At 38.5% G+C, this 24,776-nt stretch overlaps 1 pseudogene; it reads left to right on the forward strand.

The window, feature by feature from the left end:
• Positions 1 to 577: 577 nt before the first annotated feature.
• LOC108388229 (uncharacterized protein C2orf78-like) overlaps positions 578 to 24,776 on the forward strand; it is a 28,803-nt pseudogene continuing 4,604 nt past the window's right edge.

A 24,776-nucleotide genomic window follows, 5' to 3' on the forward strand; every position in this document is an offset into this window, starting at 1 on the left:
ATTATGTTTTTTTGACTGTATTTGTGAATGATGACTTTCTAGTCTTTGTTTCGTTTCCTTCTAGGTTATTGACCAATATTTTGTTGAGACATTAAAATAAATTATGACCTATTTGTCCATTTAACTTGTTACAATTATTTTCCCCAAATTCATTTATTTTAATCTTTTGTTTTTGCTTTATTTATAACATTCAGATACTTTGGATACTTATAAATAACGATTATGTTTTACAAGTAAAGATCATGTCAAGGTTCTCTAAATATATTTGCATTTCTCCACTTGGTTTTGTTTAGAAAACTTAATAGCTTAAACCAAAATAATAAAAACATTTACAAGATATTTACTAAGATCGTTGTTTGCCACTACAATTATTCAGTTCATCTTTAATGTATCCAAGGATGAAGACTGTAATGTAACTTCATGCGCATACAATGTTAGTCAGTTTACTTAACACTTTACTGGACAGCGTAGACCTTTAGCAGTGGTATTAAAAGTTATCATTCTCATATATTACTGAGCATATTGTCGTTATTTCAGGGGACATAACAGACCCAGGGTCCTCTGTTCGGGTGCTTACCGGCGCAAGCACGGGATGGTCCTCAGGGCCACATCACCGACTGACTACAGGACAGTCCCTCACCCACAGTCCTGAGGCCTCGTTACGGAAGAGCTCGGCAGGCCCCTTCTCGGAACTGCCGGGTCTGGTCCTGCCCGCTCTCCGCTCTCCTCCAGGCCCTGACGACCTCTAAGCGCGCTGGTGGCCAGCTCAGAGCCTGAAGCAGGCGGTCGTCTGCGCTTGCGCACGGGCAGTGCGGGCCGCCACTCCCAGAAGCCTCTGGGGCTCGGGAGGCTTTACGTCTGGATTTTTACGACCTTGGACTCCAGCTCCATCGTGCTGGAGGGAACTTCGCCTCCGGCCCCTTTTGCGCTTCCTTCTGCGCGCTGCGTTTTCCCATCTGAGGAAGAACTCGGCGGGGTCGCTGCGGGCAAGCCGGTGCGGGCGCAGCGTGGAGCCCGCGTGGGACGGGGAGCGGCGGTGAGAGCCGGACTGAGAGAGGCACTCGGAGCGCGGGCAGGGAGAGTCCGCCCGCCGCCTCCGGCCTGTGGGCCCCAGCGGCCGCGGAGGGTGGCTGTATCCCCGGGAGACGGGAGGGCGTGTGGCTGTGAGAGGCCGCGCTGCGTGTGAAGGGCCGCGGGGTACCTCCGTGGCGATCGGGGCACCTGCGAGGCTGGGAGAAGTGCGTGGTGTCCGTGTGACGGGGACATATGGTGCTTGTCCTGTGTGTGAGCGTCGGTTGCAGTGGCGCTGTAGTGTTTCTGGGCCCTCTTCTCAGCCACGTGCGGCGGCCGTGGGGAAATGATAAGATACTGAGCTTTAGATAAGGGTTGAAAGAAACTATAGAGTTTCTGTTAGGGTGGGAAGTTTAGATCAGGGATTGCCCTTGTGGCAGACATGATAAACTACAGTAATAGGATTTCTTTCCTGAAGGGTATCCCCGCGGGGTCTGGGAATTCATTTACGTGTTAAGAAACACCATTCCTGAGCACTCACTTCAAAAACCTGCAGTGAACACTGATACCAGATTATATCCACCGTACTTCGTTCTGCTTTTATGTAGATCACCATACGTATAGCGTTGGAGGGGGAAATAAAAGCGCCCAGTATGATTCCAAATCATTTCAAGTTTCTGTAAGCCGAAAGCAATAGAAACAGGAACTTCATTGTGATGTATGCTCGCTTGCACAATAATGAAGTGAGCCAAAATTCAAAGTGTTCCAAGGCAGGAGTTCTTGACTAGAGGTCTTTGTTTCTATGGGTTTAGAGGGCAACACAAACCCCTTGAAACTGTATGGAGAATTGCGGTATATATTCGTAAATTTGCATTTGCCAAAGGTATACATAATCCAAATTAATTAACATAGGTCTCGAATGAAATATTATTGTACCTGGGAATGGTTTTGCACAAAATTAGTGGCCAAGATTATGTGGATGGTTTAGAAAATCACATGACATGTAAGAGTATAATGCAGATACTAAAATTTACCTTTGTAAAAAAAATAGTAGATACATGGGAAAATGGTTATGATTAATGTTAAACCATGCTTATAATTATGGGTAAGAGTTCTTAAGAAATTTTTAAATTATATATCCAGCCTATTTTAAAAAGTAGAATTTTGTAAAACCTTTTGCATGGATTGTATCCAACATTATAATTTAATTGATTGTTCATAGGAGAATGGAAGGAATGAAACCATATGTACTGAGCATCTTGTGAATACCTAATTTCATTACATGTGCAAAGCTATTTCTCTTTACATTAACAGTAGGTTCTTTATAGTGAAATGTGTATGTAGTTGCAGTGCAGCTGAAGGCTGTTTAGGAACAGTAAGTTTTTTTTTCATGCTAGGACTTATATTTACAAAATTTTTTAAAAGGTGAAAATGCACCCTTTTCCCATACTGATGTTTTAAAAATATTTTAATAAGAAGAAAGGTGGATTAACTTGAGTTCTCCTGCCCAGAGATAATCATATTCAAAATTTTGGTGTATATTTTGCAGTTTTCATCTGTGCATATTTTCATGTTCTTTTTCTTTCTGCAGACTGAGACTTAAACTGTTATTTTGAAAAAGGAATCTAACTCAATTATATGTTTCTTTATATATATATATATATATCAGTGCATGTAGGGAGTAGAGCGAAGTTTAAGGGATCTCCTTGAGTGAAAAACATTCCAAGCATTTACAGGTTTTTGATATTAGAAATATCATTTAAACCTTAATTAACAGACCACCAAATAATTTAGCAAGACTTTCAAGATTCGTATTTTAGAGATGTAAGGTTCCTTCGAAGAAAATAGTAGAAATCTATGATATCCAGGTATCTTGAAAGTACAAATGATATTTCCTAAGGGAGTTAGTATGAAAAGAAAATGAAGATTGTAATATTTTCTTTTGTGTGCAAAAGAATAAGATTCACTCCTGTTAATATCCTCAGTTTAGCACTTTATTAGATCCTGTTCTTTGAATAGGTTTATGAGGCTGATGTTGTTTTCCTTTTTCTCTGTAGCTACTGGGGACTGAGGAATGGGACATGCTCTTTATCTGTCTAGTAATCTTTCCTTTTTTAAAAAAGCTTTTTTCCCTTCTTTTAAAGAACTGTGTTTTTTCCAAGATAGTCCTGAAAATCTTCAAAGTAGAATGGTAAGAAAAAGTTAAAAAGCAAACTTTGGTATGGTAAGCAGGAAGCAGTTCCTCTTAAAATAATGCAGTGAGGGACATGTAATATTTTTCATCTTCAGTAATGATACATTATTAGACTAACCAGTATGTATGTATGTATATTATCTTGATTAATTTTCTAAACCTTTATTTGTGGTAGATGGTATTCTCATCCCTACCTTCATGATTGGGAGGCAGATGCACTGGCAGGTTATTAATGGCACAAAGCTCCATATCACTTCTTGAATATCTGATAACAGAATTTCTTAATTTCATCAGGATACTACTTACTAGTTATACATACTTTTAAAATGTTTTTTTTTTAGTGATACTGTTTTTTTAAATGAATGATACTCATTCTTGATACTGTTTTCCTTCAGTTATATGGTTCATATCAATCTTATTAAGATGGCAAATTAATATATTTAAGATAACATTGTTATAATAATACTATGCCACCATGCAGCTAACCATAATATGTTGAACCTGCTGTCCACTGTGAGATATTTATGTTTTTATATTTTGGTTATCAAGAAATTATTCTCAGATGAACATAATTGTTCATATGCCTTTTCTACTTCTATGGTTATCTTTAAAAAAAAAAGATAGAATTGTTCCTTTTAAAATGCTTGCAGTCTATCAAGGAAGGTAAAATCTGAATAGGTAAGTTTAGGGCAGTGTGAGATAGAGACTGGAGAGATTTAGGTGACCTGTCTTGTGAGTTCACTGAAATGAGATGTCATTCTGACTATAGTAACAGTCAGGATATGAATAAATTATACTGAGCACATGGAATCTGTGTGACAGTGAATAGATTTAATATTGTAACCTTTATGTTCTTCATTCTAAGGACATTAAATGAAAGTGAATTAATAGGTAAAAAAATCTCATCTGGAGGACATCATTGCTAACCTGCCAGTTTTAGAAACAAAATAAGCCCGTCTGTCAAGAAGACCTGAAATAAAGCTGTATCAAGACCACCATCAATTTATAGAAGAGATTATGCAGGTCTGTTCCTTTTTTATTTTTTTAGACAATTCTAACATACCTGAGAGGAAATAATAAAGTGAGTTCAGGTTTGGGGATCCAAAGGACCACAAACAAAATAGCACTCAGTAAAATGATCCAAGTTTTGAGAACAAAGAATTTTGTTGAAATCCCCAACCAAAATTTTAAAAACATGCAAAACTCAATATATTTCCTGTTATGATGATTAGGAAGTTAGCATTTTAATAAAGAAAAAATGATCAGAGCAAAAAGATAGGGAATACTGATTGTCAAAACCAAAAATGTAAGCACTGTTAATACACAGTTATATAACTTTGCAGACTTTTTCTGTACTGTGTTATGATTATCTGTCAGTTCTGTGTGATATTTGTTGGTATGTTTACGTATCTTACAAAATAAATTTATTGGCCAATCGGGTTTTTCTGTTGACGTTATATTGGAATATTTTCCATGTTCTTAAATATTTTTCCCAACTTAACATTTAATGACTACTTTGTATTCCGGTATAATGGCGGTGTGTCATATATTTTAATCAGTAAGCTTTTCTAGATTCAGAGTACTGAATATTCTTGGTTCATTTCCAATATCTTGACAAACTTCAACCAGTCAGTAGGTCACAAAAGAGGTTCTGGTTAGGAAGATGTGGCCTCTTTTCCATCCTGAAGTTGGAAAATGGAAGGAAGGTCTGCTCAGAACAGGGCAGAGCTGCCCAATCTCAGACGTATATCTACATCAACAAAATGGCACATTGGCCAGAAAATTTCCTGCTGAAGTATATGGGTCTGGCTTCAGTATAGAGAAGCGTCTGCTCATGACTTGTGCAACCGAGAATTATGAGAATTGGAGAGGATGTCAATTCACGCAGAAAAGTCTAATTTACCCAATTGTATGTAATGTGAGGTAATTTAGAACCTGGAATGGAAGAGCATAATGATAAAATTAAATCCAGTGGGGAAACACTAAAGCACAACAGGTCTCAAGGTCTTTTCCGTTTTCCCAGGTCGGTTTTCTGAATTCTCTGTGTTCACCCTGGACCTCTGTATAGGGACCCTGAGTGATCAGCTCTTAAGAGGACTAAAACCATGGCCTTTGTAAGTTGATGTTTCTGTCATTGCTGAAACATGAGTGTGTTTTTTTCATTTTACGTTAAGTATTTTCATCAATTTTTGTGATGTTTACTACCAGTGGAGGCCCCTCAGCCAACTCCCGAGTTCTTGTTCTTCCCCTAAAGTGTGTGCCACATTACCCAGAATCCTCCCTATGCGACTCACTCTAACTAACTAGTGTTCATGTCATTACTTGTCAGATTATTCTACATCATCTCCTATGTGCCTATTCTGTTTTTAAGGGCACTGATAGAAAAGCATTCGAGTTCCTTAAGACAAGATCTGTGAAGTCTAAGTCTGTTGTGTCATTTGGTGAGACAGAGACAATGGTTCCATTTGTCCACCCATGAGATGACTTTCCAGAGACTTGATTTTCCAGGTAGATAAGACAGAATTTGGCATTAAATGATCTAAATCTTCACGCAGGGTGAGATCTTGTAAATTAGCATTTATTGGGACTTGTAAACATAGAGGTCATGGGTTTTTAAAGAAAGCCCTGAGAAACAAATACCAGGGCTATTCTGTTTTTAAATGGAACATGCTAAACTTAGGAGACATCTATAAAATTGATCATCCTTCCTCAGTATCCTTTAACTCAGTGTATTTAACATTTATTCCTTTTATAGTGCTCTTTTTTTCATGCAAATCTGAGTCCTATATTGTTTTCCTTTTCTCAGATGAATTTAGCATGTCTTCTTAAACATTGGTAAATATTTAAATGAAACTCTACCTTTGGTAAATTCACTCAGTTACTGTTTTTCTGAGCAATTCTTTATTGCTTCATGTTTAATGGACAGTTTTGGTCCTATCGTATTTTAGGTTGATGGGTTTTTTTCCTTTCAGCACTTTAAATATGTCATTCCACTCTCTAGTTGCATAGTTTCTGAGAGAAGTCTGATGTAATTCTTATCTTCACTTCTCTATAGGTAAGTTGTACTTTGTTCTGGTTTCTTTGGAGATTCATGTTCAGTTTTCTACAATTTGAATATAATGTGCATACATGTAGATATTTTGTGCCTTTATTTGTTTACTGTTCCTGGGTATGTGGTTTGTGTCTGTCATTAATTTTAGAATGTTCTAAGTGGTTATTCAGATTTTTTCTTTATTCCTATCTTTTTTCTGGTATTCTCAATACATGTGTATTATATCTTTTGAATCTTTTGAACTTGTCTTAGTTTGTGTTTATTTTGCTTTATTTTTACCATTTTTTTCTCTTGCCATTTCAATTTAAGATGTTTTTTTGAGGTTCAGGCTTACTGATTTTCTCCTTGACTGTATGTAGTCTTCAGGTGACCATGAAAGGCATTTTATCTACAGTGTTTTTGATATCTGGTATTTACGTTTAATTCTTTAGGGTCTCTATCTTTTTATTTATACTACGCAGCTGTTCTAGCCACTTTCTGGCAAGTTGTCCGCTTTATTTACATTAAAACCAGGAGCATCCTAATCATATTTAGCTTTAATCTTAGTTATTAAATTTACAGTTTGATAATTCTAAAATTTTTGCCATATCTAAATCTAGTTCTGATGCTTGTGCTCTTTGGATTATGTTTTTTTTTCTTGCCTATTAACATGCTTTGTACTTTTTTTTGTTGAGAGCTGGACATGACTATCTGGTAGTAGAAAATGAGGCAAATAGGCCTTTAGTGTGAAATCTTCATTTATTAGGCTAGGAATCATGCAGTGTTAAATGTTTGCTATGGCTATAGGTGTCATAGTCTTCAGTTTCTTCTAGTATCTTTTTTTTTATCTCCCCTGTTTTGTTTGGGTTTCCCTAGAAACTATTTCTCCAGTGGAGTTTGTATATTGTAGCTTTCTAGAACAGATGTAGTTCACTGTTATTTTAGAATTATGTAGCCCTGTTGTGGAAGTAAAGAACCAAGGAGGGCAGATATTTCTATAATTTTATGATTAGGGCTTTTTTCACTCATGGGTTAGAATCCTTGACCTGAAGAAGAATATCTTAGCCTGTTTTTTCCTTTTTATATGAGAAAGGAAGGTTAGAGGGAACTCAGTAATTTCCCTTCCTCAGGTCAGTAAGTCTGTATTACAGTAGTTTCCCTTGAGGGCTGACTTTACCTGAAGAGGACCAAATGAAAATCTGAATCCTCTGGGCTTATTTCAAAATACTTTCTTTTCTTCCCCTACCAACTTTTCTCTGTTCACAGTGAGAACCTGGTTGGGTTCTTAGAGGATCAATCACAAAGTTGTGGGGTTTCCTCTAATACTAGGCCCTGCTAAAATTTTTAACACTCAAACTAGTTCACATTTGACCTCCAGCAATTTGCCAGTCATATTTCAAGTGTTCCTTGGTGGTATGGCTCCAGCAGCAGGCTTCCATCTTGGCTTCTGTTCAGGGATGCTACAATTCTCTGTATTGCCTGTTGCTCATGGTTACAGGGCAAACCATTGTAACCACAATTCTCTAAGATGTTTTTTTTTCTTTCAGTTGACTGAGCTTTCTCTGTGGTGATAGTAATGATGGCTTCCACTCTCTTCACATGTTGGAGCATAAATCTGAAAGCTTGTTGTAGGTTTCTTATATATGACTTTTGGAGGAATATAGTTGACATGTACAGTATTATTGTTTTCATGTATAACATAGTGATTCAGTAATTATATACATTACTAAATGTTCACAATGGTAAGTATAGTTACCCCCTGCTACCATACCAAGATATTACAATATTATGTGTTATATTCTCTATGCTATACTTCATTCCTATGACTGTTTTATCAAATTGAGGTAGTTTTACATCACTTGTTTGCTGAAAGTTTTTCAGATGCTTTATCTGAATCTACTGAAATGTATCATGTAAAGTAATTTTTCTTTAATAAAATTCACTTTTAGTTGTGTACAGTTCTGTGAGGTTTGAAAATACAAAGGTTTTTACAGCCACAATCAAACTACAGAACAATTCTGTCACCTCACGCTGCCTCTGTGTAATCAAACTCCAATCTTAATGTTCACCCATGGCAACCACTGATGTGTTCTCTGTCTCTATGGTTTTTCTTTTCTAGAATGTCATATAAATAGAATCAAACAGAATATAGCCATTTGAGTCTGGTTTCTTTCAGTTGAGATTCAGTATGAAAAAAATTTATTCCTTTTTATTATTTAGTAGTAGTCTATTGTATGAAGCAACCAACATTTATTCATTGATCCAATTAAGAATATTTGGATCATTTCCAGTTTCTGGTGATTATGGAAGAAGCTTTTGTAAATATTATTGATAAGTTTGTGTGTGAACATAAATTTTCATTTCTCTACAGGTAAGTCCCTTTGAGAATTCTGGTCATAGATGTGTTTAGGTTTTTAAGTATCTGCCTGTTCTCAAAGGTCTATGGTTTCGCATTCCCACCAGCGCTGTGTGAAATTTCTTGTTGGTTCCGTCTTTCCTAGTACTTGTTCTTAACAGTTTTAACTGCCTTTCTGTAATCTTACTGACAACTTTTCATGCGCTTATTTACCATCTGTATCTCTTGATCAAGTGATCATGTGGTTTTTATCTTTTATTATGGTTTGATTACTAATATGTTTGATTTTTGAATCTTACACCATCCATTTGTTCCTGGAACAAATCCATTTGGCAGTTACCCATTTTATTGCTATAGTCGATATGCTAACAGTTTGTGTGTATATTTTTATAGAATTGTTTTGTAACTTTCATGTACTATCTTTATCAGATTTTTGTATCAGGATTATGCCGACCTCATAACATGAATTGGGAGATATTCCCACCTCCTTTTAGTGAAAGGATTTATGTAAGATTAGTGTTATCTTTCTTTAACATTTGATAAAATTCAGTAGTTAAGTATTCTTGGTCTCATGTTCTCTGTGGGAAAGTTTTTAATTATGAGTACAATTAATAGACACAAGATTATTCAGATTTTCTTTCTTGAGCCAACTTGTGGAATTTGTGGGAATTGTGTATTTCACCTAAATTTTAAAATTTATTGATAATAAGGTTATTCATTTCTTCATTTTCCTTTAAATATTTTAAGTGATCCCTTACCTTTCATTTCTTGTATTGGTAATTTGATATTTGTATAACCACTCGACTTTTGTTGTACATCATGTCTTTTTTGCATGTTTTATCTTTTACCATTCTTCTGTTTTCATATGTGAATTATATTTATAAAAATGAGTTTCTAATAGCATATAATAGGGTCTTTTTTGTTTTTGTTTGGCAGATTTTAACACTGTAGATCTTTTAATTGGAGTATTTCCTAGTACACTACATCCAATTTTATATATAGTTTGGTTCAAATGTATATCGTTATTTTTCCTTATTTTCTCTTTCCCTACTTGTTTTGTTCAGTACTTTTTAGAATCCATTTTATCTCTAATATTGCTTAACATTTGTCCTAGTTCTTACAATATGCATCTGTAACTTATCACAGTGTATTTTCTAATAGTATTATACAGTATATGTAAGACCATTATAATAGTCTACTTTCATTCTTTTACATGCTTTTGATCTGTGGTTGTCAATCCAAAGAGCAACAGAACTAGATTTGGATATGGCATTTGAGAATTATCAAGCTGTAAATTTAATGATTATGATTAAAATTAACATGATTAACATGTTTAACCTGTTCCTACTATAATTTACTTAACTAACCTCATGAGTAAATCCCTTAATTTGTATCTTTACTGGTATATTCCTATCTTCAAACTGTCTTCAAATTCCAATCATTTTTATGGTGCTGTTTTCAATTTTGTCCAGTCATCACACTGTAAACCTTTGATATGCTGCGCATAGGAAGGAATTAACCACTGTGGATGGAGACATCTATATTTTTTAGGGGAATTATAACTACAGAATCATCAGGCATATGTATTCACCTTTTCTTATTCTTACATTCTGATAATATATCTCACACACTGGGAGCAGTGTGTGAGAGCTGGCCAGTAATGTCACACCAGAGCCAACTATGCACATCTCTCCCTAAATCTGTGTTTTATACTATAGTGGCAATCACTATAAAACAGTAGTTTCTGTGTTTGGGAGGAATTGTTTGTTAAACGTTTGCCAGCACTTTACTGTATAAAATTAAGATTTTCTGAGATCTCCTTTCAATTTTTCAAATTTTATATCCATACTAGGATTCTTTTCAGCCATTCCTCATGGGGAAGATTCTGAAATTTCTATTAGTTCTACTGTAGAACATTCCTTTATTCTGGTCCTGTAAAGAAAATGGTTTTGTTTTCTTATTTATTTTAGATTTGGGTCAAGTTCTGAAATAATCAGTAATGGAAAAATGTTCATGTCTAGAAAATGTTCATCTCTTATTCTTCATCAGAGAATTCATACTAGAGACATTGTATGAATGTAAGGGATGTCTAAAGGTCTTTAGTCACCTTACAGAGCTTACTGTACATCAGAAAATTCATGGTAGTGAAAAACTGATTGACCTGAAGCATTTGAGAAGACCTTTAGACATTTTACAGATCTTAGAGTACATATGAGAATTCCTGCTGGTGAGAAACCCTGTGAACGTGAAGAATGTGAGAAGGCCTTTAGCCTTGCCTCAAACCTTGCTCAACATGGAAGAGATTGGTGGGAAGTTCTGTGTGTGTAAGGAATGTTGGAAGTCCTTTATTGACACTGGAAGACTTAAAATACATCAGAGAATTCATATGGGTGATAAATCCTATGAATGTCAGCAATGTGGGAAAGATCTTTAGTAGGTATGGAGTACTTACTTGACATCATAGTGTTCATACCCGTGAGAAACCTTTTGAATGTAACAAGTGTTGGAAGTCCTTTAGGCTCAGTTCAACCCTTAAAGCTCTTCGGAGTGTTCATACTGGTGAAGTCACTGTCCTTCATTGTAGTAAGATGCCACAGAGTCACTACTTGTCTTCTCTGTGCTACACTGCCTTTCCCATGAACCGCCTCTCTGCCCACACACATCATGTGTACCAGTCATAATACCCCTCAATCGCCTTCTCCCTCACACCCCACCCCTCCCCTTTGGTAATCCCTAGTCCCTTCTAGGAGTCTGAGTCTGTTTCTGTTTTGTTCCTTCAGTTTTGCTTCATTTCTGTACTTGTGGAAAGGCTTTTTAGATGTACCTCAGATCTTGTGATTTTGAGAGAATTCATACTGGTGATGAACTCAAATGTAAAGAATGTGAGAAGACATATCTTTGTGCCTCATATCTTGTTAGGCATGGAAAAATGGATACTGGTGAGCAACCCTCTGTATGTTTAGAGTGTGAGTAAGTTTTTACTAATAGCCATTAACTTACTATATATTGTAACAGTTCATACCAGTGAGAAACCTTATGAATGTAACAAATCCAAGAGGTCTTTCAGGCTTAGTTAAATCTTTGAGGTACAACAGAGAATTCATACTAGTTAGAAACTTTATGATATATACATATGTACTACACAGTACTGTATGTTGATGAATTTACATCACTGAGAATTTGAAAACAATATCAGAAAGCTCAGTTTTAGATATGGCTGTTTCCTTAAGGAATCAATATATGGTGTTCACTCCTTGGAATGTAAATATTTGATTTTTTTTTTTAGTTATGACCCAAATGTTGCTCAATTCAGAGAACTTAACACTATCTATATCATAACAAAACCTCTTTGGACACTCATGTTTATAGATGATCAGAGTATTCATGCTAAAGGAAAATTGACAGAATATAGGAAACCCTTCTTTATGCTTTATGTATAAAACCTTTCTAGCAGCAGTTATTAACTTTGAGAAAAATAACACAAAAATTAATATCTTAAGTATCATGATTGCATTTGTACTTAAAACCAGTGTGACATTGGGTAAGGTATTTATCCCCTTTAGGCATCACATGTGTTTATAGTAGTACCTACAGTATAATGCTGTTCTTAGAGTTACATGAAGCAGTACATGTAGGAAATGTATTTAGCATATACTTCGAATCCCAAAAAGCATTAGACACTATTTCTAATTTAATCATTTTTTGTTATTGTTTAAGTATTCTTATGAGATAAAGACCCCATAGTTTTACTGAATTAAGCAAAACTGTAGCTTCTAACTCCTTTTTGAATCTGAATTCATTCTGAATACAGGAGAGCATCTTCATTCAGATCTCTTAAGGTACATCAGGTACTTAATCTTGGAATTAATCTAAATATAAATAGTTACTAAATATAAATAGATATAATATAGATTTAGAAAACCTGAAACTTTTGAAAATAGTAATTTACATTTCTTTTGTGCCTTCAGAATTGATTATAAATTAACAAAAGGACATCCAATTTGTAATTCAAACTTTTTATTAGTGATAAATTTAAACATATAGAAAATTCCTAAGAACAGTGCAAAAACATGTTAATACATAGCCACCTCTTTCCTGTATATGTAGCTGAATAATTTCAGTGTTGTAAACATTATGATGTCTCGTCCTTAAATATATCTGTGCTTCCCCTAAAAAAGACAATTTCCTGTTTATTCAAATTGCTATATAATCGCTAATCATTTTATCTTCTAATATTTCATGCATATTCAAATTTAAAAATATTTCCCCAGGAATGCCTTTTATAACTAATGTTCAAAATTTTATCCAATCTACGTTTATTAGATTATTGTGGCTGTTTGCTTTTAATTTAGAGTAGTGGCTAGAAGACCATGGCCCACAGACCAAATGCAGCCTAACACACATTTTATAAAGTTGTGTTGCAACACTGCTGTACTCATTTATGTTTTTTACAGCTGCTTTCTTGCTACTGTAACAGAAGAGTTATGAGAGATACTGTATGGGAAACGAAACCTACAGTATTTACTATCTTTATAGTTCAGAAAGTTTTCCAACTTGCTGTTTACAACATTTCTACTGCTTTTCATGACTGGCTTGTATAGGTTTCATTTCATTCCTTCCTTTTTTTCAATTAAAAAAATTGGTACAATACTAAATAGCACACAATTTACTGTCTTCACCATTTTTAAGTGGTTCAAATCAGTGGTATTAAGAACACTCATAGCATGTGTAGGCATCACTACCCTATGTCTCCAGAACCCTTTTTGTCCTGCAAATTGGAATCTGTGCCCTTTGTACAATAAATCACCATTTCCCTTTCTTTCTACCTCCTGGCAGTGTTACAGAAAGCCTGGGCTGGATTGCTGAGGGAAGAACAAAGCAGCACTTGGAGGTCTTGGAGAGGGAAGGTTTATTTCATACCAGGGGGCTCAGAGGAGAGTGATCTCTAAAGGTCTGAGTCCTGAGCACAGCAGGGCCATGCCTTTTATATATTTACTACAAAGTAGTGGGCAGTCAGCACCCAGGAATGTTGCAGTGGAAGGTATGAGGTCACTATAGGTGTGTGCAGGTTGCTAGTTATATATATATATGTATATATATATATATATATATATTTTTTTTTTTTTGAGAGGGCATCTCTCATATTTATTGATCAAATCGTTGTTAACAGTTAAGAACAATAAAATTCTGTACAGGGTACTCAATGCACAATCATTAATCCACCCCAAGCCTAATTCTCATCAGTCTCCGATCTTCTGAAGCACAATGAACAAGTTCTTACATGGTGAACAAATTCTTACATAGTGAATAAATTCTTACATGGTGAACAGTACAAGGGCATTCATCACAGAAACTTTCGGTTTTGATCACGCATTATGAACTATAAACAATCAGGTCAAATATGAATATTCGTTTGATTTTTATACTTGATTTATATGTGAATCCCACATTTCTCCCTTATTATTATTATTGTTATTATTTTTAATAAAATGCTGAAGTGGTAGGTAGATGCAAGATAAAGGTAGAAAACAGTTTAGTGCTGTAAGAAAGCAAATGTCGATGATCAGGTGTGTGCCTATAGGCTAAGTATTAATTCAAGCTAAACAAGGGCAACAAAACATCCTCGGATGCAGAAAATTTCTCTCAAAACGGAGGGGTGAGGTTCTAAGCCTCACCTCTGTTGATCCCCAATTTCTCACCTGATGGCCCCCCTGCGACTGTGCCTGTCTTAGGTCGTTCCTCCCTTGAGGAATCTTACCCATCTCTGGCTAACCAGTCATCTTCCGGGGCCATACAGAGAAATGTAAAGTTGGTAAGTGAGAGAGAAGCAATATTGTTTGAAAAGGTTGGCTTTTTACTTCTTTGCAGATTTATGCCCTGTGGGTTTTATGCTCAACATTTGTCTTGAGGTATCTTTACCACTTGGAAGAATTATGATACTTGGTAAATTTGATATGAGGCACGAATTCTATTTAAGGGTTGTAATTAGGAAGGAAGAAGAAAAGCTATAGAAGTAGCAGATGGAAGAAAACATGGGAAGATTGGTTATTTCTTTGACATATCTTCTTGTAGAGTAACTTAAGCATGTATAGGTTTTAAACTACTAATTAAATTGCGCACCCACATTAACATAATAGGAATATAGTTACATAACCAAAGCAGACCTACAATTACCAGCCATCTCCAGTGAAACCAAGAAAACCAGTTAGGCACCCTAAGCATTTGTGAAAACTTATCTATGATATGATGGATATTGTCTAACTGAATTTGAATAGTTTGAGAAAAATCAGACAATTTAAAACAACACATTCCTGGGAACTGTTCACATCCCGTATGTTCTTTTAACAGTAGATAGTCTATAGTCTCAAGATTTTGGAGCACTGCAACTTGCACTTCTCCTAATTCTTGGTTGAGTTCCAACAGTATAGATCCAGTCAAATTTTTTATTTTACTGTATGCACAGGCCAGCTTAGATATCTCCTTCTTCATTCCAATGGCAATTCCAGGAACCAGTGGGATGAATGCAGCTATAGGTTGCTAGTTATATTTTAATCCATTTCTGTAAAGGTTACCCTGATAGTGTATTATGAACTAGAGGGCTTCCCTGACTGTACAACAAGCTGTTCCATAACTCTGAGTCTTTGGGAGAGTGGGAGGGGAAATACATTGTTACATTGTTTCAATCTCAAGCACCTTGTGATTCCTCTACATTCCTGAAACCAACAGAAACCCTGTTTCCTTGACTTCCTTAGCTTCCCACCACACCTAGCAAGAGGGGGAGGGATTTGAGAACTTTTTGAGTGTTTCCTCATCAATAGCACCTGGACAAGGCCGGAGGATCTCCAAATCTCCAAGAAGGTGTAGCCAACAGTACACAAGCCGTTGCAAAGTTTGGGAGTGGGGTGCTGAGGGCTGGCACACTCGCGCTGAAACCCGCAAGAAACCTCTAATGTTTGTAGGTGGACCGGCCACAAACGCTTCTTACTGGCCAACGTGAGGTGAATCCCCTTCCTTTGAAAATTCAGGCTAAGAGCTCTGTCTATACTTGAGGATACCCTCATTCTTTCCATCCGCCTCTGCATTGCTTGGAAACAGAGTTCAGTCTGTTAACATCCAATTGTGTTCCCATTATCCACGCTCTCCTGAAGCCCAGTGTCACACAAAGCCTCCGGCGAACCCTGGGCCCCTCAGATTCGTTCCATGGCTGACGTCCGTGAATGTGGTACTGCAGCTTCGTGTCTGCACAGCCAGAGGCCACTGGCGGGCAGCAGTGCGGGATGCCCTCCAGGTCAGTCCTGCTCCCTTGCAGTGGACTCTCGCGACGGTGGGAACCAGGACTCGGGCTCTGAACCAGGGTAGTAAAAAGCTCGATGTGCGCCGGGCCCTTCCGCCTCCAGCCCGAGCTGTGGGCGCCCGCAGTGTGACAAAGTCCTATCTAAATTTTAATTTTCCTCTTAACTGAAATGGAGTGTTGCCTTTCATCCTGAATGTAGGCCCCATGCGTGTGAGTCTTCGTTAGTCCATGAATACACAGCAGTTTCATTGCCATAGCGTCTCCAAAAAGTGACAGCCTTTGGTTGTCACTGCTTCCCAGAAACTGTCCTAATGACCTGCTACTCAAAGTGGCTGGTTCAGAACTATTGCTGTCTAAGACATCACACCAAATTTAGCGGCTCACACAACCACTTTATTATGCTCATGGATCCTGTAGGGCAATTTAGATATGGCAGAAACATGGCCAGCTTGTGTGTGTTCTACTACAGTGTTTATGGCCTCAGCAGGGAAGACTCAACAGCTAAGGGCTGGAACCATCTGGAGGCAATTCCCTTCATATCTGGAGCCTGGGCTGGGTGTTGAGCAGTCTGGGCCGTGCTGGGCTGTCCTTCAGAGTGCCTACCTGTGCCTTCTCCATATGGCCTTGGCTTCCTCAGAGCCTGGCAATCTCAAGATAGTCACACTTAGCATATGGCGCACGGCTCCAGAGGCCAGCATTGCAGTGATCAAGGTAGAAGCTGTATGATCTTTTGTGACTCAGCTTTCAAAGTTAAACAGAATCACTTCTGTGTTGGTTACAAATAACAAATCCCTCAGGGTCAAGGGGACAGGACAGGGACCCCACCTCTCAACAGGAAGAATGTTAAGCAGTGTGCAGCCATTTTTGAAAAACTGCTACAGTGACATGCCCATTAAGAAGTTCTAAAGTACTCTGATAGCTGCATTTCTGTGAAGTTGTTTGAAGTCCTATGGATTTCATGCATTTTATAGCATTATTCCGAGGAGGGTTCAGGGACTAAACCCAAATGTCAGATGGATCTAGCACATAGCATAGGCTTAGGCCCTCTCCTGAGATTTGAGGTACCGTTTCTGTCCTGGCTTATTGGTCGGGGCATTGGATTCAACAACGGTTTAGAAACTGGTCTGTGACCAGTTTGGGGCCTTTTGGGGGGTCTGACTTCTTTCTTTTTGTACTTAAATTTTTCTTCCCTCAATAGAGGCTAGACGTTTTCCCAGCCTCGCTCTGTCTTTGGTGCTTTTGAAGACAAGTTTCCTTGTAAGTCAGACTTTGGACTCATTTTGCTGGTTTTGCCAAATGGCATTTTCATCCTCATGTATGTTCCATTTTCTTCTTTGACCATTCGTCAGTTTAAAAGTGTGTTTGCTTTTCTGAGTTCTCATTTTCTTCTTTTTCTTTCATTATGCCTAGCTCACAGAATAAATGCCACCCAAAAGGAATAACTTAAGGAATGTGGAGAGATACTTTCTTTGCATTTAACCACTAAGTGAAGTTGACTTTTAGTCATTGAGCATCAGCACAGGCCTGGGAGGCCATCAGCCCCGTTCAGGTCCCAGTTCCACCTTTTATTAGCAGTCTGACCTTGAACCCACCACTGGGTTTGTACCTCTCTTTGCCTTTGCCTCATCATGGGGGAAATGGTGGCATCAGGATCATACTGATGACCCAGGGGAAGTGCCTGGTGCTCCAACCTTTACTGTGTTAATTGGAGAAACACTGTAAACCCTTCTTGGTGATGTCTGGCATTTACTCTCCTAACAGTTTAGTTAGAGGCTCCTGCACATTTTCTGTCTACTCTGCTTTCTGTCCTTCCTCACCCACCTTTCTTGATCTGGTTTGATCTTAATTGTGTGTGTTTACACAGATGTAATTCTGGCTATGTGTTTTCTCGAGGCTTGATTGCCTTCCCCCTACCTCTGCCAGCACGTGGAGTTCCTCAGGACCCTCTCCAAGCCCCTCCCTGGAGTCTACTACTTCTCCTGCATTCCCTTCCCCACCCCCACCACTGCAACTTTATTGCCTAAACGTTTCATGGTGAACATCCTTTCCTGACTTTTTATTATATTAAATTATAGTTGGTTGGGATACTGCCCTCTGTGTCTATGCTGTGTTACAGTTAGTGGAGGCAGGTGAGTTTATGTAAGAATTTACTTTCTGTGGTCACAAGGAGTTGCCGAGCAGAGATGGGAGAGACAGGACTGATGTTTCATGAGAGCTTCCACTCAGAAGTGAGAAGCTGAACCTTCTCAGGTAAACCTTGCTTTTCTTTTAGGTTTGGATTTTGGACAAATCTTGCTAGAGCTTCAAGAGGTAAGACCGAGCTTTCAACATTCACACCGAGAAAGGCCCAGGAGGTGACTTGAGTTGTAGTTTGGGATAGCAAAAGGGTTGACAGGTGGACAGTAGGAAAGTCTAAACATAATCCAGGGAGAACAGAAAAGGCTCCTCAGAAGTCAGGGTAAACTCTCAGTGTCTCTTTCTCCATGGTATCTGGCATGTGGATTCTCTTCCCTACTCTGCCACTGCAGTGCCAGGGAGGGATGGACGAGGGTGGGGTAGAGTTTGGTCACTCCATTCACACACACACCCAGGTACGTGTGTCCCCTCTGAGTGTGCTACCCTGCTGGACAAGCTCAGTGCATGTGCTTGCACAACATACTCATTTCAGTTGAGACATCCAGTCTGTGTGGCATCTGCTGGTTTTGTTGTGACCTCATGTCAGGATGATAATAGAGACAGTGACCTTAACGTTTAAAATCTGATCAGTCTGTGGGTAGGTAATCTGGAGTGTATTTCACACTTACAGCATTTCTCAGTTCAGACTAGCAGTAGTTCACAAATGCTCAGTAGCCACATGATGAGCTAAATGTGCTACCTTGTTGGACAGCACAGCTCAAGAGAATGGTTTTATGTGCACAGTCCACCTCTCTCCTGCCTCCATTATTCTCATCGGCCCCCACATCCTCAGCACAGTTCCTGTTGCCTCTTTCTCCTCTTTCTCCTTTTGTTGTGTTCCTTTTCTCTTCCCGATTCCTTAACCTTCTGGCCTGATTTCTTCTGTCTTACATCCTTTTAAAGGTCACCGTTTTCCTCTAACCCTCTTTCCAGTCCTTTTCCATGAGAGGTGACATGCCTTTTTGTCTTGGGCATTTATTTGCAGTTGCCTCCTAGTGATTATTTTCTTTGACCCATTAGTTGACGTAGACAGTTCACTCAGTTTTTCATATATCTGTCTTGACAGATGTCCAAATTAGTTCCAGTGTTGAACTACAAAGCATAAATTTAGAGGTGTAAATAGCACTTCTTATGTTTCTGCCTCGACTTTAAAAATAGCAAATATAGGTATATATTAGGATATAAGGTCTCACTGAGTATCACTTTACCTCATTGGTATTTTTGACAATTTTGTAACTTCTGTGTATTTTAGGGTTCCCATTCAACATACAGAATTCTGTATTCTTTTGTATAAAAAATAAAAATTTATTTTAAAAATTGCTACTTAAGTGGTAGTTATTTTTTACCTAGAAAAGTACATAAAATGGGCATATCAACTTGGTGAAGGGGGGAGCCTAGTAAACATAATGTTCTTCATGTAATTGTAGATTAATGATAACAAACAAAAAAACAGGCATATCAATAATGTTCCTTTCTGTGCTGTACTGGAGGATTATAAGGAAACAGGGTGTCAGATCGAAATGAGGGAGGGTGGGAAGTAGGGGTTCTCTGAGTGTCAGGGTTATAGGTTTTTTGGAAGCTTTACCTGGGGACACTGGTCAGGCCTGTCACTCTACTTGATGGAGCTCTCCCTTGGTGGTACCTTATATTTTTTTTCTTGGTATCATTAATCTACAATTACATGAAGGACATGTTTACTAGGTCCCCCCTTCACCAAGTCCCCCCCACATCCCCATTCACAGTCACTGTCCATCAAAATAGTAAGATGCAGTAAAATCACTACTTGTCACCAAGTTCACAGTCACAGTCCTTCAACATAACAAGATGCTGTAAAATCACTACTTGTCTTCTCTGTGTTGCACAGCCCTCCCCGTGCCTCCCCAACACTATACATGCTAATCATAATGCCCCCTTTCTTTTCTTCCCACCCTTATCCCTCCCTTCCCACCCATAGTCCCCAGTCCCTTTCCCTTTGATCCTGTTGGTAATTTGATAGGGATTGTATTGAATCTGTATATTGCTTTGGGCAGGATGGCCATTTTGATGATATTAATTCTTCCTGGCCAGGAGCATGGGATGAGTTTCCATTTGTTAGTGACCTCTTTAATTTCTCTTAAGAGTGTCTTATAGTTTTTAGGGTATAGGTCTTTCACTTCCTAGGTTAGGTTTATTCCTAGATATTTTATTCTTTTTGATGCTATTGTGAATGAAATTGTCTTCCTGATTTCTCTTTCTATTAGTTTATTGTTAGTGTATAGGAAAGCCACAGATTTCTGTGTGTTAATTTTGTATCCTGCAACTTTGCTGAATTCCGATATTAGCTCTAGTAATTTTGGAGTGGAGTCTTTAGGGTTTTTTATGTACAATATCATGTCATCTGCAAATAGTGACAGTTTAACTTCTTCTTTACCAATCTGGATTCCTTGTATTTCTTTGTTTTGTCTAATTGCCATTGCTAGGACCTCCAGTACTATGTTGAATAACAGTGGGGATAGTGGGCATCCCTGTCTTGTTCCCAATTGCAGAGGAAAAGCTTTCAGCTTCTCACTGTTCAATATGATGTTGGCTGCGGGTTTATCATATATGGCCTTTATTCTGTTGAGGTACTTGCCCTCTATACCCATTTTGTTGAGAGTTTTTATCATGAATGGATGTTGAATTTTACCGAATACTTTTTCAGCATCTATGGAGATGATCATGTGGTTTTTGTCTTTCTTTTTGTTGATGTGGTGGATGATGTTGATGGATTTTCGCATGTTGTACCATCCTTACATCTCTGGGATGAATCCCACTTGGTCATGGTGTACAATCCTTTTGATGTATTTTTGAATTCGGATTGCTAATATTTTGTTGAGTATTTTTGCATCTACGTTCACCAGGGATATTGCTCTGTAGTTTTCTTTTTTGGTGGGGTCTTTGCCTGGTTGTGGTATTAGGGTGATGTTGGCTTCATAGAATGAGTTTGGGAGTATTCCCTCCTCTTCTATTTTTTGGAAAACTTCAAGGAGAATGGGTATTATGTCTTCTCTGTATTCCGAGGTATACAGTCTGATAAAATTCCGAGGTAAATCCATCTGGCCCGGGGGTTTTGTTCTTTGGTAGTTTTTTGATTACCGCTTCGATTTCGTTGCTGGTAATTGGTCTGTTTAGATTTTCTGTTTCTTTCTGGGTCAGTCTTGGAAGGTTGTATTTTTCTAGGAAGTTGTCCATTTCTCCTAGGTTTCCCAGCTTGTTAGCATATAGGTTTTCATAGTACTCTCTGATAATTTGTATTTCTGTGGGGTCCGTCGTGATTTTTCCTTTCTCATTTCTGATTCTGTTGATTTTGTGTTGACTCTCTTTTCCTCTTAAAAAGTCTGGCTAGAGGCTTATCTATTTTATTTTCTCGAAGAACCAGCTCTTGGTTTCATTGATTTTTGCTATTGTTTTATTCTTCTCAATTTTATTTATTTCTTCTCTGATCTTTATTATGTCCCTCCTTCTGCTGACCTTAGGCCTCATTTGTTCTTCTTTTTCCAATTTCGATAATTGTGACATTAGACCATTCATTTGGGATTGTTATTCCTTCTTTAAATATGCCTGGATTGGTATATACTTTCCTCTTAAGACTGCTTTTGCTGTGTCCAACAGTAGTTGGGGCTTTGTGTTGTTGTTGTCATTCATTTCCATATATTGCTGCATCTCCATTTTTTTTTTTTTTTTTTTTTTGAGAGGGCATCTCTCATATTTATTGATCAAATGGTTGTTAACAACAGTAAAATTCAGTATAGGGGGGTCAATGCTCAATGTACAATTATTAATCCATCTCAAGCCTAATTCTCGTCAGTCTCCAATCTTCTGAAGCATAACGAACAAGTTCTTACATGGTGAACGAATTCTTACTGCATCTCCATTTTGATTTGGTCATTGATCCATTGATTATTTAGTAGCGTGTTGTTAAGCCTCCATGTGTTTGTGAGCCTTTTTGCTTTCTTTGTACAGTTTATTTCTAGTTTTATGCCTTTGTGGTCTGAAAAGTTGTTTGGTAGAATTTCAATCTTTTGGAATTGACTGAGGCTCTTTTTGTGGCCTAGTATGTGGTCTATTCTGGAGAATGTTCTATGTGCACTTGAGAAGAATGTGTATCCTGTTGCTTTTGGATGTAGAGTTCTGTAGATGTCTATTAGGTCCATCTGTTCTAGTGTGTTGTTCAGTGCCTCTGTGTCCTTACTTATTTTCTATCTGGTGTATCTGTCCTTTGGAGTGAGTGGTGTGTTGAAGTCTCCCCAAATGAATGCATTGCATTCTATTTCCTCCTTCAATTCTGTTAGTATTTGTTTCACATATGTTGGTGCTCCTGTGTTGGGTGCATATATATTTATAATGGTTATATCCTCTTGTTGGACTGAGCCCTTTATCATTATGTAATGTCCTTCTTTATCTTTTGTTACTTTATTTTGAAGTCTATTTTGTCTGACACTAGTATTGCAACACCTGCTTTTTTCTCTCTGTTGTTTGCATGAAATATCTTTTTCCATCCCTTGACTTTAACTCTGTGCATGTCTTTGGGTGTGAGGTGAGTCTCTTGTAAGCAGTATATCGATGGGTCTTGCTTTTTTATCCATTCTATTACTCTGTGTCTTTTGATTGGTGCATTCAGTCCATTTACATTTAGGGTGATTATTGAAAGATATGTACTTATTGCCATTGCAGGCTTTAAGTACATTGATGGAACCTTACCAAAGGTTCAGGGTTGGCTTCTTTACTGTCTTACTGTCTAACTTAACTTGCCTGTTGAGCTATTATAAACACGGTCTTATGATTCTTTATTTCTCTCCCTTCTTATTCCTCCTCCTCCCTTCTTCATATGTTGGGTGTTTTGTTCTGTGCTCTTTTTAGGAGTGCTCCCATCTAGAGCAGTCCCTGTACGATGCCATGTAGAGGTGGTTTGTGGGAGGCAAATTCCCTCAACTTCTGCTTCTCTGGGAATTTTTTAATCCCTCCTTCATATTTAAATGATAATCGTGCTGGATACAGTAATCTTGGTTTGAGGCCCTTCTGTTTCATTGCATTAAGTATATCATGCCATTCTCTTCTGGCCTCTAGGGTTTCTGTTGAGAAGTCTGATGATACCCTGATGGGTTTTCCTTTGTATGTGACCTTTTTCTTCTCTCTGGCTGCCTTTAATACTTTGTCCTTTTCTTTGATCTTTGCCATTTTAATTATTATGTGTATTGGTGTTGCCCTCCTTGCATCCCTTGTCATGGGAGTTCTACGTACCTCTGTGGTCTGTGAGGCCATTTCCTCCCCTAGTTTGCGGAAGTTTTCAGCAATTATTTCTTCAAAGACACTTCCTATCCCTTTTTCTCTCTCTTCTTCTTCTGGTACCCTATAATGCGGATATTGTTCCATTTTGATTGGACACTCAGTTCTCTTAAAATTCTTTCATTCCTGGAGATCCTTTTATCTCTCTCTGCATCAGCTTCTCTGTGTTCCTGTTCTCTGTTTTCTAGTCCATTAATGGTCTCTTGCATCTCGTCCATTCTGTTTTGATGTCCTTCCATAGCTTGTTTTATTTCTATATTCTCCCTCCTTAGTTCTTGCATATTTCTCTGCAAGTCCATCAGCATGGTTATGACTTTTGTTTTGAATTCTTTTTCAGGAAGACTGGTTAAGTCTATCTCCCCAGGTTCCTTCTCAGGGGAAAATGTAGGAGATGTTGAAGCTGTGTGGGTTAGTGTTGTCTGGATCAAATTTTTTTGCCTTTTCATGTTGATAGGTGCAATGGACAGCTATTTACTTTCTGTCTGCTGGGAGGGCCAAGGCTTTCCACTAGCTCCTGACCTTTCTTTACTGGGACAACTGCGACCCTTAGTGGCTTGTGTTGGGCAATTGCGTGTAGACTGGGTCTCTGTATCTTGCCAGGCCGGCATGGAGGAAGCTCCCTTGCTGTGGGCATGGCCCGCCTCCGGCAGCTGCTCTGCTATGGCGGGGCCCCAGAGGGGTAATGGACGGGGGGCTGTTTGGCAGTTTACGTCTGTGAGGGGTCTCAGAGCTGTTGCTCAGGGGGTTAGTACGCCCGGGGTTCCCTGGAATTTCCATCTGCTGGACTGTGACCTGGGAAGCTTCTGTCCAGCTGTGACATCCCTGTCCCTGTAAGACTTTCAAAAAGCACTCGCTTTTCTTTGTCACAGGGGCGCCAGCTTTGGGACCCACTCACAGGTCTTGCTGTCCTGTTTCCCTAGTTTCCAGCACTCCAAGCATGCACTGTGTGTGCGCTCTGGTGCGGATGGGTCGCGCTGGGTGCTTAGCAGTCCTGGGCTCCCTCTAGCTCCCAGCTCTGACTGCTCTCCTCCTGCCGGGAGCTGGGGTGAAGGGCGCTCGGGTCCCGCCGGCCCGGACTTGTATCTCACCCCTTTCACCAGGCGCTGAGTTCTCGCAGGTGTGGATGTAATCTGGCTGTTGTCCTGTGTCTTCTGGTCTCTTTTTTAGGGATAGTTGTATTTGTTGTATTTTCAAAAATATATATGTTTTTGGGCAGAGATTCCCACTGTCCTACTCACGCTGCCATCTTGGCTCCACCCTCGGTACCTTGTATTTTTAAAAATGATGCTATAAATGCTCTTTCACCATCTTGAAGGTTTTAGTGTTTGAATGATTTACAAAGAAGCCCGAAGAGGACTCAAGTCCCTTTTGCTGCTGCTTTGCTCAATAGCACCTGCCCCTGACCAGTGTT

Source organism: Manis javanica, chromosome 17 (assembly GCF_040802235.1).
Source record: "Manis javanica isolate MJ-LG chromosome 17, MJ_LKY, whole genome shotgun sequence".
NCBI lineage: Eukaryota > Metazoa > Chordata > Mammalia > Pholidota > Manidae > Manis > Manis javanica.